Source organism: Papio anubis, chromosome 7, assembly GCF_008728515.1.
Source record: "Papio anubis isolate 15944 chromosome 7, Panubis1.0, whole genome shotgun sequence".
Lineage (NCBI taxonomy): Eukaryota > Metazoa > Chordata > Mammalia > Primates > Cercopithecidae > Papio > Papio anubis.
Window position 1 is genome coordinate 149,546,979 of NC_044982.1, and position 19,572 is coordinate 149,566,550.

Sequence of the window (19,572 nt, forward strand, 5' to 3'; positions counted from 1 at the left end):
AGATAGAGACACAAAAAACCCTTCAAAAAATCAGTGAATCCAGGAGCTGGATTTTTAAAAACATCAACAAAATAGATAGACTGCTAGCAAGACTAATGAAGAAGAAAAGAGATAAGAATCAAATAGATGCTATAAAAAATGATAAACGGGATATCGCCACCAACCCCTCAGAAATACAGACTACCATCAGAGAATACTATAAACACCTCTATGTAAATAAACTAGAAAATCTAGAAGAAATGGATAATTTTCTGGACACATACACCTTCCCAAGACTAAACCAGGAAGAAGTTGAATCCCTGAATAGCCCAATAACAGGCTCTGAAATTGAGGCAATAATTAATAGCCTACCAACCAAAAACAGTCCGGGACCAGACGAATTCACAGCCTAATTTTCGGTACCAGCCGAATTCTTTGTACCAAAGGTACAAAGAGCAGCTGGTACCATTCCTTCTGAAACTGTTCCAATCAACAGAAGAAGAGGGAATACTCCCTAACTCATTTTATGAGGCCAGCATCATCCTGATACCAAAGACTGGCAGAGACACAACAACAAAAAAAGAGAATTTTAGACCAATATCCCTGATGAACATTGATTCAAAAATCCTCAATAAAATACTGGCAAACTAAATCCAGCAGCACATCAAAAAGCTTATCCACCAAGATCAAGTTGGCTTCATCCCTGGGATGCAAGGGTAGTTCAACATACACTAATCAATAAACGTAATCCATCATAAAACTAGAACCAAAGACAAAAACCACATGATTATCTCAATAGATACAGAAAAGGCCTTTGACAAAATTCAACAGCCCTTCATGCTAAAAACTCTCAATAAATTTGCTATTGATGGAATGTATCTCAAAATAATAAGAACTATTTATGACAAACCCACAGCCAATATCATGCTGAATGGGCAAAAACTGGAAGCATTCCCTTTGAAAACTGGCAGAAGACAGGGATGCCCTCTCTCATCACTCCTATTCAACATAGTGTTGGAAGTTCTGGCCAGGACAATCGGGCAGGAGAAAGAAATAAAGGGTATTCAGTTAGGAAAACGGGAAGTCAAATTGTCCCTTTTTGCAGATGACATGATTGTATGTTTGGAAAACCCCATCATCTCAGCCCAAAATCTCCTTAAGCTGATAAGCAACTTCAGCAAAGTCTCAGGATACAAAATCAATGTGCAGAAATCACAAGCATTCTTATACACCAATAACAGACAAACAGAGAGCCAAATCATGAATGAACTCCCATTCACAATTGCTTCAAAGAGAATAAAATACCTAGGAATCCAACTTACAAGGGATATGAAGGACCTCTTCAAAGAGAACTAAGAACCACTGCTGAGTGAAATAAAAGAGGACACAAACAAATGGAAGAACATTCCATGCTCATAGATAGGAAGAATCAATATCGTGAAAATGGCCATACTGCCCAAGGTAATTTATAGATTCAATGCCATCCCCATCAGCCTACCAATGACTTTCATCACAGAATTGGAAAAAACTACTTTAAAGTTCATAAGGAACCAAAAAAGAGCCCACATTGCTAAGACAATCCTAAGCCAAAAGAACAAAGCTGGAGACATCATGCTACCTGACTTCAAACTATACTACAAGGCTACAGTAACCAAAACAGCATGGTACTGGCACCACAACAGAGATATAGACCAATGGAACAGAACAGAGCCCTCAGAAATAATACCACATATCTACAACCATTTGGTCTTTGACACACCTGACAAAAACAAGAAACGGGGAAAGGATTCCCTATTTAATAAATGGTGCTGGGAAAACTGGCTAGCCAAAAGTCGAAAGCTGAAACTGGATCACTTCCTTACACCTTATACAAAAATTAATTCAAGATGGATTAGAAACTTAAATATTAGACCTAAAACCATAAAAACCCTAGAAGAAAACCTAGGCAATACCATTCAGGACATAGGTATGGGCAAGGACTTCGTGTATAAAACACCAAAAGCAATGGCAACAAAAGCCAAAATTGACAAATGGGATCTAATTAAACTAAAGAGCTTCTGCACAGCAAAAGAAACTACCATCAGAGTGAACAGGCCACCTACAGAAGGGGAGAAAATTTTGCAATGTACTCATCTGACAAAGGGCTAATATCAAGAACCTACAAAGAACTCAAACAAATTTACAAGAGAAAAACAACCCCATCAAAAAGTGGGCAAAGGATATGAACAGACATTTCTCAAAAGAAGACATTTATACAGCCAACACACACATGAAAAAATGTTCATCATCACTGGCCATCAGAGAAATGCAAATAAAAACCACAATGAGGTACTATCTCATACCAGTTAGAATGGTGATCATTAAAAAGTCGGGAAACAACAGGTGCTGGAGAGGATGTGGAGAAATAGGAACACTTTTACACTGTTGGTGGGACCGTAAACTAGTTCAACCATTGTGGAAGACAGTGTGGCAATTCCTCAAGGATCTAGAACTAGAAATACCATTTGTCCCAGCCATCCCGTTACTGGGTATATACCCAAAGGATTATAAATCATGCTGCTATAAAGACACATGTACACGTATGTTTATTGCGGCACTATTCACAATAGCAAAGACTTGGAACCAACCCAAATGTCCATCAATGACAGACTGGATTAAGAAAATGTGGCACATATACACCATGGAACACTATGCAGCCATAAAAAAGGATGAGATCATGTCCTTTGTAGGGACATGGATGCAGCTGGAAACCATCATTCTGAGCAAACTATTGCAAGGACAGAAAAGCAGATGCTGCATGTTCTCACTCATAGGTGGGAATTGAACAATGAGAACACTTGGACACAAGGCAGGGAACATCACACACCAGGGCCTGTTGTGGGGTCGGGGGAGGGATAGCATTAGGAGATATATCTAATGTAAATGATGAGTTGAGTGCAGCACACCAAAATGGCCCATGTATACATATGTAACCTGCACGTTGTGCACATGTACCCTAGAACATAAAGTATAATTTAAAAAAAATTTTTTTTGCAATGTACTCATCTGACAAAGGACTAATATCCAGAACCTACAAAGAACTTAAACACATTTGCAAGAAAAAATCAACCCCATCAAAAAGCGGGCAAAGGATATGAACAGACACTTCTCAAAAGAAGACATTTGTGCAGCCAACAGACACTTGAAAAAATTCTCATCATCAGTGGCCATCAGAGAAATGCAAATCAAAACCACAATGAGATACCATCTCACACCAGTTAGAATTGTGATCATTAAAAACTCAGGAAACAACAGGTGCTGGAGAGGATGTGGAGAAACAGGAACACTTTTACACTGTTGGTGGGACTGTAAACTAGTTCACCCATTGTGGAAGACAGTGTGGCGATTCTGCAAGGATCTAGAACTGGAAATACATTTGACCCAGTCATCCCATTACTGGGTATATACTCAGGAGTGTAAATCATGCTGCTATAAAGACACATGTACACGTATGTTTATTGTGGCACTATTCACAATAGCAAAGACTTGGAACCAACCCAAATGTCCATCAATGATGGATTAGATTAAGAAAATGTGGCACATATACACCGTGGAATATTATGCAGCCATAAAAAAGGATGAGTTCATGTCCTTTGTAGGGACATGGATGCAGCTGGAAACCATCATTCTGAGCCAACTATTGCAAGGACAGAAAAGCAGATGCTGCATGTTCTCACTCATAGGTGGGAATTGAACAATGAGAACACTTGGACACAAGGCAGGGAACATCACACACCGGGGCCTGTCCTGGGGTGGAGGGAGCGGGGAGGGATAGCATTAGGAGATATACCTAATGTAAATGATGAGTTAATGGGTGCAGCGTACCAACATGGCACATGTATACATATGTAACCTGCACATTGTGCACATGTACCCTAGAACTTAAAGTATAATTTAAAAAAAACAGAAACCAAAAAAGAACTATATATTAATAATTAATTACAAATTAAAGATCACTGTGTGATCTTCTGACACACTCTTTAAACCTTGGCTGGATGTGATTGCCAAGGAAAAGAGCAATTTTTGATTGAAAAATGCTCCTTTTGTGAAGCCTTTGAATAAAGTGGTAAATACCACTAACTGATGCTTTTTACCTAGAAACATCTGTATTGTGAATCTATTTCGATAGACAGATTAACAGGATGAAATGTAAACATGTCTTTATTTCAGTTACGAAGACCCCTTTGTTCTTCTGGAACCAGAAGTTTATGTCAACTACTGTCAGCTACTGAAAGTCAATATTTATTTGTCTAGTCCATGGTCAGCAAGAAAAGAAAAATTAACAGCTAAAACAATTCAAACTCTAAAATGTGAGTTTTGGGAAGTAGAAGCTATTCAAATCAAGAGTAAATTAAAACAAATTAGGTATTTGTCCTAATGCTCTCCCTCCCCTTTCCCCAGTGCATGTGGGGCTTAAAACCTAGATGACAGGTTGATAGGTGCAGGAAACCATGAGGGCACACGTGTAACTATGTAACAAACCTGCATGGTCAGCACATGTATCCCAGAACTTAAAGTTTTTAAAAAATAGATTTTTAAATGACTGTAGGAACATTAAACCCAGGGTTGTAGAAATATATTTTGTCTGAAATACTGTACGGTGACTTACAAGAACTGGTAGAAACATGTAAATCCAAATACAACTCTCATAATGAAGATTACAACATGCAACATCTTTTAATCCTTCCTGATAAATTCTAAATCTAAAAGCCTCAGAATTATTAACCAAAACAATACATAAACTAGTTGATCACTGAGGAATTTAAGTTATTAGATGTTTTTCATCCTGTAATTGATTTCTCTCAGTAAGTAATTTTGGTCTGAAAAAAATAAGAATATGAATTTAATATTAATGTGAAGGAAACTATTACAAATTTCAACTGTAGTTAATTCTGCTTTATAGTTCAAAAGGATCTCTGAACATTATTGACCGAATTTCTCAAGATTGTTATTCTTAAGAAAGACTTAAAAACTCAAAATTTTCCCATCTTAATCTTGAAAGTGAAATATCAATAATGTAGTGGACAGATTGCATCTGAATACAGATTCTGGATTCAGTGCCGTGAAGAGTGTTGCCTCAAGAGGATCAATGGAGGCATAATAAAAACCGAAATAGGCTAGGCATAGTGGTTCACACCTGTAATCCCAGCAGTTTACGAGGCCAAGGCCAGAGGACTGCTTGAGCCCAGAAGTTCATGACCAGCCTGGGAAACATATTGAGACCCCCGCCTCTCTACAAAAATAAAAATAAAAATAAATGAGCCAAGCGTGGTCCACGTGCCTGTAGTCCCAACAACACAGGAAGGTGGGAGGATCAACTGAACCCAGGAGGTGAGGCTGCAGTGAACCATGATTTCACGACTATACTCCCACCTGGGTGACAGAATGAGAACCTGTCCCTGGGGTGGGGGGCGGCGGGTGGGGGGTGGGAATAGAAGAAGCGCTGTAAGGTTTGTTTGATTTCCCCTAAATCAGAGGTTATCCCAAGCCACTCTTGAACTCTCCCTAGGTTCTTTTTCACAGTATCTTTTTAGGAGTATATATTGATTTTAAGTGACTGCAGATTCAAGGACACTGGTAAGATTAATTTGGTATTAGAAGCCTCTCCCTTTATAGGAGATGCTACCTAGAAGACACCAGTAATATGGACAGCCCAATTCAAACTTAAAGTCCAGATAAAATGGGTACAAATATTTATGTAAATTGGGACCTAGAGCAAGGTTAATTCATCTGAAAGTTTCTTTCCTTTAACTCATGTAATCCTACTCTAACAAACCTTTTCTTGCAGCTTTTTGTCTGTTTCTTTTTTGATTTCTTTACTGATGTTCTTTGTCATCCAAGACCCTAGATACGTTCCAAACTCCAATGCTTGATTGATTTCTCATCTCTACACCAAAGCAATAAATGTAAAAAGAGGAAAATGGATACATTCTCAACAAAATATAAATGTTAAATATAGATCCAACAATAGAAATTTTGAGCATACCAATAATTATAGAAGATGTTAACATTTTACCATTGAAAAAGGTAGACGATCAGATACAGATAGAACTTTAAGAACCATAAAATTCTTATACAGTATCTCCCCCAGTTCTTATATCCGAAACCAAAAGGTGCTTTTCAAAAATTGATTTGGTAGAAAAACCTGACTTCCTAAGTCTAATTCAAACACTTTTCTGTAGAAATATTAATATGATTACAAAGTAAGCCAGATCCAGCATCTAAAAGCACAATGTTTAAATTATTAACAAAACAAATACAAGAATATAACTTTAATCATTTGCTACCAATCAGATTTAGTTTAGAAATGCAAGAATGGTTTAATAGTAGAAAGTCTGTCAACATGAGTCATTTAAAAGGAGAAAAATATTAATAGATGCAGACAAAATGTTTGACATAATTCCATTTGCTATAACTGATTTTTAAAGTCTATAGTTAAGAAAGAATTTGAAGAAACATTTCTATGTACATTAGTTAGTATTTACCAAAAGCCAAAACAAGCAGCAAGTCAAAGAAATGTTAAAAGCCTTTCTAATATCTTTAGTAATAAGACAGGGATGCACTAGGCGTGGTGGCTCACGCCTGTAATCCCAGCACTTTGGGAGGCTGAGATGGGCAGATCACAAGGTCAGGAGATGGAGACCATCCTGGCTAACACGGTGAAACCCCGTCTCTACTAAAAACATACAAAAATTTAGCCAGGCGTGGTGGTGGGGGCCTGTAGCCCCAGCTACTCGGGAGGCTGAGGCAGGAGAATGGCGTGAACCCAGGAGGCGGAGCTTCCAGTGTGCCCAGATCGCGCCACTGCACTCCACCCTGGGGGACAGAGCAAGACTCCATCTTAAAAAAAAAAAAATACATATAAAACCTGAATGAATGGAGAGACATGATATGCTCTTAGATGGAAAGACTGTTGTATCATAATAATACAGATCCTTCTTGAATTAATAGATATAACATATGTTTATGTATTTATATATGTTACATATGTTTATGTATTAACATCAAAATCCGGGCAGGGCAGGATTTTTTGTTACTTTGCTTTTTGAAACACAATTAAATTGCACAAAAGTTAAAATGGAAGAAAAATGTGTAAGATTTGCCAAGAAAACCTTGTGAAAGAATAATAAGAGGGGTAGTTAGTATTTTATAAAACCATATTCTAACCAGTAGTGAAAAAATAGATTATCCAATCAATGGATACCTGACTATCCATGAAAAAAAAATCTAGTCCTAGATATTTACCCAAGAGAATGAAAACATATCTATACAAAGCTTTGTATGTAAATGTTTATAACAATGTAGTATTTTCATAATTGCCAGAAACTGGAAACAGCTCAAGTGTCCTTCAACTGAAAATGGTTAAGCAGATTGTAGTACATCCGTACAATGGAATACTACTATTCAGCAATTCAAATGAACAAATTACTGATATACACACAACAATATGGATCAGTCTCAAAAGAATTATGCTAAGTGAAAGAAGCCAGACTCAAGAGGCAGCATACTATATTTTTCCATTTGTATGACTTCCTGGGAAAGGCAAAACTATAGAGGAGACATATCAGTTGTTGCCAGGGACTGGGAGTATAGGGAAGGTATTAACCACAAGGGATCATGAAGGAGCTTTTAGAAATGGTGAAAATATTATGTATTTTTATTTTGATGAAAGTTATGACTGCATAAATTTGTTAAACTCAACATTTTATTGTATATAAATTATGTATAAACTTAAGTTGAAAAAAAGGAATCCCTACCTCAAACCATAAACTGAAAAAATTTTAGGTAGACTAAAAATGTAGGCAGGAAGACCTAAAGGGAGAACCTGACTCAGGAATGAAAACAAATTTGTTGCCAGGACCTACATTTTCTGCAAACCAAGTCTCAGATAGGACTGAGCTTTAATCAATCCTTTTGCAATTTGCTCCAGTCACACTTCCGCAAGGGGATGAATAATTATGAGGAATGTTTTATAAGGCCTAGGCAAGGCTTTAACAATCTACAAATGTAAGAAATAATTCATCTTCAATTTAAAGAAATATTCAAAACTATTCCACTTAGTGATGGATTCCTCAGAGTCTTAAATTTTATTTTCTGGTAATGAAACACAATTAAAATACAATTAATGAGTATATATTTTATATATATATATAGGATATATATATAGAGAGAGAAGACATACATATATAATTGGAAACTTGACCAAAAAAAGTAAAGCCCAAAATAGAATATAAAAATTTTCCACTATTTTATCATTACTTTTTCTGTTTTTCAAGAGGCATAAAGAATGAAATTCTTCCCCTTTCCTTGGTCCAACTCCATCCCCCAGAGGTGCTGTCATCTGCAGTTTGATGCACATGCTATTGCAGACTTTACTTTTACTAGAAGAGATTTCTCTGATTCTGTACACATAACTATGTTAGGGTTTTAAAAAATACTTATTTTATTTTCCAAAATATGATTATACTATACTTTTTTTTCTGAAATTTGTTTTTTCACTTCCTAAGTATGATCTAGACATCTAAATATATATATATATACACACACAAGAATAAAATTAGGATGAGTTTAGAAGAATTATAGCAGAATATTTGTGGACCTTGCAGTGAGAGGATTTCTTTTTTTTTTTTTTTTTTTGAGACTGAGTCTGGCTCTGTCGCCCAGGCTGGAGTGCGGTGGCCGGATCTCAGCTCACTGCAAGCTCCGCCTCCCGGGTTCACGCCATTCTCCTGCCTCAGCCTCCCGAGTAGCTGGGACCACAGGCGCCCGCCACTTCGCCCGGCTAGTTTTTTGTATTTTTTTTTAGTAGAGACGGGGTTTCACCTTGTTAGCCAGGATGGTCTCGATCTCCTGACCTCGTGATCCGCCCGTCTCGGCCTCCCAAAGTGCTGGGATTACAGGCTTGAGCCACCGCGCCCGGCCGAGAGGATTTCTTAACTAAGATAAAAGACACAACCGTAGATCTTCTGTATCTAAAAGATGCAAAAGCAAAATCATTTAAGCAATTCATTAGGTGGAAATATTAAAACACATAGGATATATTAATGAGAACAAGATAAACAAAATCTGCCGCCAAAAAAGAGGAAAAGGAAAAGTCGGCAAAACAAATAGATGACAAACATTAAAAAATATACAAATGTGCCAAAGGTCAAGAAAATACAAATTAAAATTACAAATAATATTTTTCTGGTCCTTAAGGAGAACATCACACACCTGGGCCTATTGTGGGGAGGGGAGAGGGGGGAGGGATAGCATTAGGAGATATACCTAATGTAAATGACGAGTTAATGGGTGCAGCACACCAACATGGCACATGTAATACATACGTAACAAACCTGCACATTGTGCACATGTACCCTAGAACTTAAAATGTAATAATAATAAAACATTTTCTGGTCCTTATTGGCAAAATATATACGTATATTTTTATGTTGAATATATATATATATATATGTTGAAAACTTTTAGATTAAACAGATATTTCTATAAACTTTGTGGTAGTTTGTGTTACTATAACAATTTAGCAAAGTCTGTGGTTTATTTAAACATGTATACTTGAACTTCTGGAAATTTATTTAATAAGTTAATTAAATTATTTGTATAATAAAACAATTATTGGAATTTTAAAATTATTACCTAGCAATTAATATTATTAATTTAAATAATTTACTTAGTAAAAAATTGTTAATTTTACATTCATTAAAGTTTTTAAATCCATATTGGGTAAAATGAAATTTTTAATAAAGTATAAATTCAGAGAAACATACCTAAAAAGATATTGTAGCATTGTTTGCATTAGCAACAAAGAAAACAAAAACAAATTAAATGTATATTATGATTATTATGTAACCACTAAAATGAATGAGACAGAACTATATACTTTCACTTAGAAGGATGTGTACATTACATAGTTAAATAAAAATGCAAATAGTTGAAAGTCATGCATATGGGATTTTATTTTTTATTAAATCAATGGAAATCTTAACTGCGTATGTAGACATAAAGGATATTGTGGAGTCCTCCACTCAGATTCCCTCTTCAAGGCCATTCTGTAGTTGCTCAGATTATCAGCTAATGGTGGCTCTGCGTTTTATACTTCTCTGGGAACTACTTCCAAAGATTGGCCAATAACTGATGTGGGGATACAAAATCCTAGCACCCTTCCCTGTCGAGTTTCTCTGTAAGTTTGACCAAGGCATCAGTTGCAACTTCATCCAAGATCAGCTTGTTCTCCTGTCCAATGCTGCCTTCCTGCCTTACTTCAGTGGATATCTTAGAGGTGTATTCCAAAGTGCTCACTGAAAAGACCCTGCTACATGCAACAGCCTGTCTCAGAGTCTGTTTTTTGAGGGCTCAACTGAAAACAACCCATGTGTCTGCACAGGTTAATAAATGCAGAGGAGAAAGCACCAAAAAAAGATACACAGGAAGTCATTTATAGTAGATAAATAAGGGTGAAGGACTGGTGCAGAAGGGCAACTGAGAATATTTTATTTATCCCTTTATTGTTTTAATTATTAAACTTAGAGGTTATTTCTTTTGTAATTTAAGTCACTGAGAAACTGCTTTGTGAACCATAGTGAATTATTCTTTGTGACATATAAGGAAGAAACAACATTCCTAACCTTTAATTCATTTTATCTGCTTTAAAAAGAAACTTGTTCAAAGTTTCTTTTAAGTCACTCAGAAAAGTAAGTCATGAGCCTTCCCAAATGGACATATTCTGAACTTTTAATTTTATACTGGCAGAGAATGTGGTCAATAAATTATTGCTGTTTGTGAAACATTTGCTTTCATGGTTCTAACATATTTTAACTCACAGGGTTACTAGAATTTTTTTTCACATTATTTGACAACTGAAATTAAACAAATCCGTTCAACTACAGAGCTAAATAGAAGGTTTACTACATGTATCGTTAGCACTATCCATATAAGGTAACAGAAAATATGAGGTGGTGTGGATTTTAAAAATATGATAAAATGAGAATACTGTTAGATGCGTAAGAAAGTGTGACTTTAGGCCAGGCATATTCTTATTAGAAAAAAACTGACTCTATTTTATTTTACTAAAATAATTGGCATTATATGTTTTGAGTTGACATCTTTCAAATTATTTTATCAAATCAAAAATATATACCTTGGTTGAAATTTATTTTAATTGTCATGTCATTTAAATGTAGTATATGACATAAAAGATTGCTCTGGAGTAAGCTGCTAAGCATTTTTACCATTAAGAATATTATATTAGAATGAAGAAACATAATTTATTTGGTTATATATTGTGGCCCTTAACACATTTGCAACGTTTTTGATACTTCAGTAGAAAACTCTTAGAAAAGTATAAAAACACATAACAATTGCTCAAAATATTTAAAGATTAACACATTAGGATATTCACATATGTATAAAAATTTTAATGAGCACATGTTATTCATGATCACAACACTTAGATTATCTGTCATCACACCCAGCAGCCTGTAATCTTGTCATTGCCTTTTGTCTACTTTGCATTTATACAACTTCTTTCATTCAGACATATTCTGAGAATAAATACACAAAGAACTAGAAAGTTGTACAGCTTATAGCCGGGAAGAGATTGGAGATTCTTCATTTCCCCTTTAAAACATACAGACTGCTGTCCTCAGCAATGTTGAATGCCAATTGAGTTGCATACTTCTGACAGCATTGTCATTTCCAATCCTATTTATGCCAGTAATAGTTACTGCAATTCCATAACTTAAATAATAAATATATACAATTAAATCTATAAATATATAAAATAAATAAGTACAAGTATGTACAGAAAATTTCAGTTTCTAAAAACTTGAAATTATGAATGTGTAAATGAAGACAAATTGCTTTCTAGAAGAAGTAATCACTGTACATTGAGGTGTGCATGAGACAACTATAGAACATTAGAACCAAGATTTGTAAGAACCTAGAATAACAATTTACTTATATTCTTTTACAAATGTTCTTGAGGATCAGTTGGATCCTCACAGAGCTCTGTGCCCAGCAATCAGTAAGTTCTCAATAAATGTAAGCTTATCTGTAAGGATATGTGGAGAACACTGTGAATCTGCATTCATTGCTCTCCAGCAATTTGCAATTTTTTCCATCAAAAATCCCAGTTGTTTTTTAAAAAATAAAGGACTACATATGAAAAGTGACTAAGTTTAATATAATTTTATTATTAGTATTGAGACTATGACATGTTGAACCTTCACATTTTAAAAACTAAGAACAGAAAATATAAAAATACTCTCTATGAAGCACATTGTAAATGTATGCCACATTTCTTTTCATAATTCATAATATGTGAAAAAAATTCTAAGGTATGCCCTCTGATTATGTGTATAGATTAATGGCATAATACAGCTGAAATTAGGAAGTAAAATCTAGTTTTATTACGACTCTCTTTAATGTAAACAAAATTTTGAGGATTACTGAAGTCACAAAACTGTTCCCTAAATCATTTTCTTTTTGAAAAATGATAGATTCAACAGGTACATGTACAGTTTGGTTACATTGCATATTGATAAAGTCTGGACTTTTAGTGTACCCATCACCCAAATGATGAACATTGTACCCAAGAGGTAATTTTTCATCTCTCTCTCCCTGCTTTTGGAGTCTCCAGTGTCTATTATTTCTCTCTCTGTGTTCATGTTTACCCATTGTTTAGCTCCCACTTATAAGTGAGAACATACAGTGTTTGGTTTTCTCTTTCTGGGTTATTTCCCTCAGCATAATGGCCTCCAGCTTGATCTATGCTGCTGAAAAAGGCATGATTGTATTCATTTTCATGGATGCATAGTATTCTGTGGTGTATATATTCCACATTTTCTTTATCCAGTCATCCATTGATGGACACTAAGGTTGATTCCATATCTTTGCTAATGTGACTAGTGCTGCAATTAACAGACAAGTGCGGGTGTCTTTTTGATATAATGATGTAAACAGATGATTTAATAATTTAAAATAAATGATTTATTTTCCTTTGCATAGATACACAATAATGGGATTGTTTGGTTGAATGGTGGTACTATTTTTAGTTTTTTGAGAACTCTCCATATGGTTTTTTATAAAGGTTGAACTAATTTACATTGTCACCAACAATGTACAAGCATTCCCTTTTCTCTGCATCCTCACTAACATCTGTTATTTTTTGACTTTTTAATAATAGCCATTCTGACCCATGTGAGATGGTATTTCATTGTGGTTTTGATTTGCATTTTTCTGAACATTAATTATGTTGAGCATTTTTCATGTTTGTTGGCTGCTTGTGTGTTAAATCATTCTTTTTTACTTAAAACAAACATATTTTAAACCCATTTACGTCCACGTTTTTTTTTTCCATTCAGAAACAGTAAGAGATGATAAGCCCTTAAGTTATACACTATGACTTCTTTAAAAAAAAATTTTCAAAAAGGATAGGAAATACTGTAGGCACCCAGTGTATGCATATTTGAAATGGTACTCATTTATAAAATGTATGGTTCACTATAATCACCCCCTTTACAAAAAAAAAAGAGTGTTGGCCAGGCATGGCGACTCATGCTTGTAGTCCCAGCACCTTGGGGCTGAGGCAGGAAAATCATTTGAGCCAAGGCGTTCCAGGCTTCAGGGAGCTGTGATTGTGCCACCCCGTTTCAGTGAGACACTGTCTCTAAACAAATACTCTTTATTAAAAACCATCATGGAATTTCCAATTCAATTTCAAATGTCAGTGAAATGTTGCCTCTTTCCAGATTGGCCAACAGTGTTTGCATGACTTCGGTAACAACTCTAAATACTTCCAGCCTTGTTTTTAGCTATGGCTGAAGAATAATTTTTATGCATATACATCAAAGGAAAAATTGAGTCCTATAAATTACCAGGAAGAGTCTTTTGGATTTTAAACTTACCGTTTCTACCATATATTACTTAAAATGATTTTAAATTTTTTAGTGAAAAAATGCTATTAAGTCTGTGCAGTTTGGCATCAAGAAAATGAACGTCATCTGTCTGGTTGGTAATGTAATTTCTTCTTATTAGTCTTTACTCAGTGTATGCTAAGGCAATTATTCTTGTTGATACCACCTGCTATATGCAATAGAAAAATCGTATATTCCTTATGTGGAACCAGATAATCCTAAATTTAGACCACCTGTATATTCTTAGGAATAAAGGATGTGAACTAGTACAACCGCTATGAAAAACAGTGTGGAGATTCCTTAAAGAACTAAAAGTAGATCTATCATTTGATCCACCAATCCCACTCCTGGATGTCTACCCACAGGAAAATAAATTATTAATGAAAAAGATACTTGCACACACACGTTTATAATGGCACAATTTGCAATTGCAAAAATATGGAACCAGCCCAAATGCCGATGCCGATTAATCAACGAGTGGATAAAGAAAATATGATATATATATATATATATGTATATACACACACACACACACACACACACACACACACACGCACCATGGAATACTACTCAGCCATAAAAAGAAGTGATATAATGGCATTAGCAGCAACCTGGATGGAATTGAAGACCATTATTCTAAGTGAGGTAACTCAGGAATGGTAAACTAAACATGTATTCTCACTCATAAGTGGGAGCTAAGCTATGAGGATGCAAAGGCATAAGAATAATACATTGGACTTTGGAGACTCAGGGGAAAGGGTGGTAGAGGGGTGAGGGATAAAAGACTACACATTGAGTACAGTGTACACTGCTCAGGTGATGGGGGCACCATAATCTCAGAAATCATCGCTGAAAAACTTATCCATGTAATCAAACACCACCTGTTCCCCCAAAACCTGTTGAAATGAAAAATAAAAATTAAAAAAAAAGGAATAAAGGTTCTGTAACCAGTTAGATCATTATTTAGTAAAATTTCCTGATTTCACTGATTCTAGCAATTAGCTTAACATAAAATATTATAAAAGAATAAATTTTCTTTAAAAAGAGTTGTTGGAAAAAAAAGGAACCTTAATGTAGCTGATACGATTTTTTTCAGATTGTACAATGTTGATTAAATAATACAAATGTCAACAGATTTTTGTCTCTATTATTAAATCAAGCAGCTGCAAAAATGTAGTATTTTTGTTTTCCTTATTCTCTAATCTCCAAGCATGATAGAAAGAAGAAAGATAGTTTAGCAATAAAAAATTATTTTCTCTAAGTAAACATCAAGATTATTTAACTCAATAGACTCATTTTCCTGGCCAAAATTAATAGTGATAACTGATAATAACCTTGAAGAATAGCATACAACCTTTCTTCTCTATGAGCTCTATTAAACTGGGAAAATACAAATTTATTCACATCCATCATTTCCGATTACATTATTTGAAAGCCTGGTTTATAGAAGGGAAAATTGTAGAAAAGAACTTCGCTTATTATTGCTTTGCAAACAGTATAGATAAATCTTTAAAAAAGTCATTCTATAAGGCTTTGAAGCATAAAGATATTTCAAATTTTCAAAAAACTTTATTAAGAATTCTTTTCTCAAAATACCCATTTCATTTTAATATTGTACCCTATTGCAAACCATACCTGACAGTATCGAGTGTAGGCCATTACACAAATCCATAATGCTAAAAGGAATTGGACTATGGACTAATCTGTCTTTTTCAAGCAACTGACCTCTAGGGCACTGTGAACTTTTATCAGGGAAATCAGCTTTCTCTGTCTCTCTCTGTCTCTCTGTCTCTCTCTGTCTCTCTCTCTCTCTCTCTCTCTCTCTCTAGAGATGGGGTCTTTGTTGTCCAAGCTAGTCTCGAACTCCTGGCTTCAAGCGATCCTCCCCGTTCAGCCTCACAAAGTGTTGAGATTACAGGCATGAGCCACCACAGCCAGCTTTCTGAAATGAAAATATTCGACATCCAAAAAGACTAGTTTCCTGAATGGATTAGAGGGGAATTTCAGGGCGGATGGGAATAACACAAATATCAACATGGTCATGGCTGGAATGTGATGATGGAGTCAAGAATTTTTCATCCATGGTTTACTATGGGAAGAAGGTATAAAATCGCTATCTGTATGTTCTCCTCATTATCAGAACACTGGCAGCTTCACAGGTTGTGCTGTTCATATTGCCTCCTCTGATGTCACAGAAAGACTCACTATACCTTGTCAAATCGGGTTTGGTAGCCAGGCTTTAGATACTGTCACCTCTGCCACTGTCACACTTTATAGTCAAATACTATCACCACTGCCACTATCACATCTTATAGTCAAAGAGACCTTCCTAATTTTAAAAGCACTATACCTAGAGTAAACATATGACCCTGTTTGCCCCAGGTAGTCCTGGTTTATGGATATTGTACCAGTATAATTAACAGTATCTCCCTCCTGCAGTCTCAAACTTGTCCTGGTTTAGATGATAAAATTTAGTCACACTAACTTAACAAGCATTCATTCACATGGTCAATCTATGAACCCCAAAGATCTACCAGAAAAATGACATGGATTTTATATAACAGATGAGAAAACTGAGGCCTTGAGAGAGTTACTGAACCTGAACTAGGACTTTTGGCTCATTTTTCATGACTTTTTCCTCTCAACATACTAAGTGTACAGAGCTGGGTCGAGAGTGCTTCAGGAACTACCACTCAGGCAGAAGAGCTGCTGTCCTGATGTCTTGTAGTATACTTAAAATAAGTTTATTCTCCATAGACTATAGAGATTGCCCCCGAATTCTTATTTGGGATGTGGGTGTGTGGGTGTGTGTGTGTGTGTGTGTGTGTGAGAGAGAGAGAGAGAGAGTGAGAGAGAGAGAGAGAGATTGGTCAGATCCTTATGGCCAAAGAGAATCTGATAACAGCCCACACTGCCAGCCTTCTGAATTTCACAATGCCACAAAAGAGAACCAAGAACTCCCAGATGTACTGGCAGCTGTTCTGAACACTATACCCCTAGGTGCCTGATTCCTGGATCTAGGCAATAGGAACTATACTAATCCTGCCCCACCAAGTTTATGACACATATTGTCACCGCCAAAAATGTCAAGTACAGAATTAGGTAACAGAGTAGTTTCTCTATGTGTACAGTCTTATGCAGTGAAAGCTTTATAATCACAGGATCTTGCCTTTGCCCCAAGTTTTGCCCATTTTCATTCTGTTTTAGAAAAATGAGTGTTTACCATCATGGTTTAAACAATTGCAAGATAAAAGCAAATGTTAAACAATAATTCAGCTATTTTGAATTTGCCTAGGAGGAGATATTTTAATTTGCTAATTTTTTAGAGTTGATGCTATTTCACAATTAAAAATAATTTCAAAAGTAATAGCACAGCTTAAAAGAAGAAAGAGTACAAAAATAATTTATTATGAAACAAGTAGATGCATTTGAAAAGAAAAAAGCGTTTAATTACATCTTAGTATATTTGCAGTGATTCATGATGGCTATTTACATCAAATGATTTTTAAAATATTAAATATTAATTCCATTTAAATGCAATAAGTTGTATGGAGAATTTTCATCTTTATTTCAGAGTCATGGTACTTTAAAATTCGTCATTAGAGCTAATAAGAAATTATATTGGAACTACTCTGTACATTTAAATGAAGCATAAATCAATTATTGAAGCAAGGAATTTTTTCATTATTGTAATGATTATTGGAATAAATTTAGTTCTTCAATGCTGCCTAATGATATCTTCAATAACAAAAATTTGCATAGACTTAATTTTTACTAGGAACTCTTTAAATGTGCTTACAATGTCTTTTTTCGGAAAAAATATTTTAAAGAATTATCATGCAGTATTGGAATGCTTTAAATGCCAGATGCAGTTATCCTCAATACCCTGGAAACCAAAATTAGATTCAGAATCAATACACTGTACTATCCATTTAACATCTAGTACACCAAACACTAACAACATTTATGAAAGAGTAACAGACTCAAAAAGGTTAAGCTGGTTAAACCGATCAATATACCAAAGCAGTATTATAGAAAGTAGAATTTTGTATATCAGTGGCTTCCTCAGTTGTGACCCACAGAAGCTATTTCTCTTTTAGAAGAATATCATTTGGAATTTCTTTTGAAATTCACATGAAACTCTCTTTAGTGAGGCAGGAAGCACAGGCACCTGCTGGCAGTATCATACGCTTTGAACATCTCACCTTTTGTGGAGAACAAAACAGGGCAAATATAAAATCAGTGTTTGCTGCCTTGCTGATTAAATCCTGGTGTAAATTATGGAATCATTACTTTTATTATTGTTAAGTGCACATTACGTACCAAGAATTTGGAAAACAAAACTTCATATGCATTATCTCATTTGATCCTTACAATCATCTTTCTCATCTTCCTGATGAGGAAGCAGACAGAGAGTAAATGTCACAGATCAGGGTTCCACTGGCCACGCCAGAACCCCCACTTGGTCTATCTGATGCCGGAGACCTAACTAACTCTACACAAGCGTGACATATTTTAATCTGCAGCAATCCCAGGAACTCAAGACTCTCTGAATCAACAAAACAATAAAATTAAGTGATGATGAAGATTTGTCATTAGGCCTCTCTACACACACACATATACACTCTTTAGATTAATCAATAGAAACAGGACCCCAAAATTTCTGAACATCGATCTACACATGAAAATTTTGACATGCACCCCCAAAATGATACTTCATTAAATGTCTTCACATGTTCTATAACTTCTAATCCAGGTACTGCAAGATAATACAGGTGTTCTGTAGATCTGGCCATCAGAAGCTGATGTGTTCGCCTCAGTGACTAATCCACTGTGCTCCATGTTACTCCCTTCTAAGGCTGGAGTGATCCCAGTGGAATCTTGATACCTTGATGGAGCTGATCAGTTATACATTGAGTTACCAATAATACCTAACATACTGATGCTTGAAAACAGCTAGCCAGAAAGATAGACAGATTGGATGGATGGATGGATGGATGGATGGATGGATGGATGGATGGATGGATGGATGGATAGAAGGAAGGATGGATGGATGGACGGACGGATGGATGGATGGACGGATGGACGGATGGATGGATAGACAGACAGACAGATAGGATAGATATAGAGAGATAGTTCAGTTTATTACTTAAAAATAGAACTTTCATGTCGATATGCTTTCTTAATGTGAAGAAAGGGGTTGAGTTTCAGCTAACCTTTAGGGAATTTGCTTATCAAGAGTCCATCAATAATGTTTGTTTTATTTTATGTGTGTTTTCTGCATCAGAAAAAAGGTTTACCACAGTGACTCAAGGAAAATCGAACCGGAGTAAGACATTTTCTACTTGGACTTGGGGAACCAGCAAACTCATTCAGGTACAATCAAGAACAAACCAATTAAATTGAATAAAGGTAGGTTATATTATGTTTATATTTATTCATTATATTGTTTAGAAATGTTATGATTCACATTTCAAATTACTGTTTTATTGACCATGACTGCAAAGACTAAGACTTTTCTGGTATAAATAGAAAATTATCTGTCTGACCTCACATGCTCCTAAGAAATCCAATTCACGAATACACGGTAATGTATAGGAATACATTTATATTGATGGGAATAAATCTGGATAACATAAAA

At 35.3% G+C, this 19,572-nt stretch overlaps 1 long non-coding RNA gene across 1 annotated transcript in view; it reads left to right on the top strand.

The window, feature by feature from the left end:
• Window positions 1-19,572, top strand: part of LOC116275875 — a 254,134-nt gene that overhangs the window by 37,518 nt on the left and 197,044 nt on the right. The window contains exon 2 of the long non-coding RNA XR_004185202.1: window positions 19,219-19,343. This is a non-coding gene — a long non-coding RNA (uncharacterized LOC116275875). The remainder of the gene's footprint in view (window positions 1-19,218; window positions 19,344-19,572) is intronic.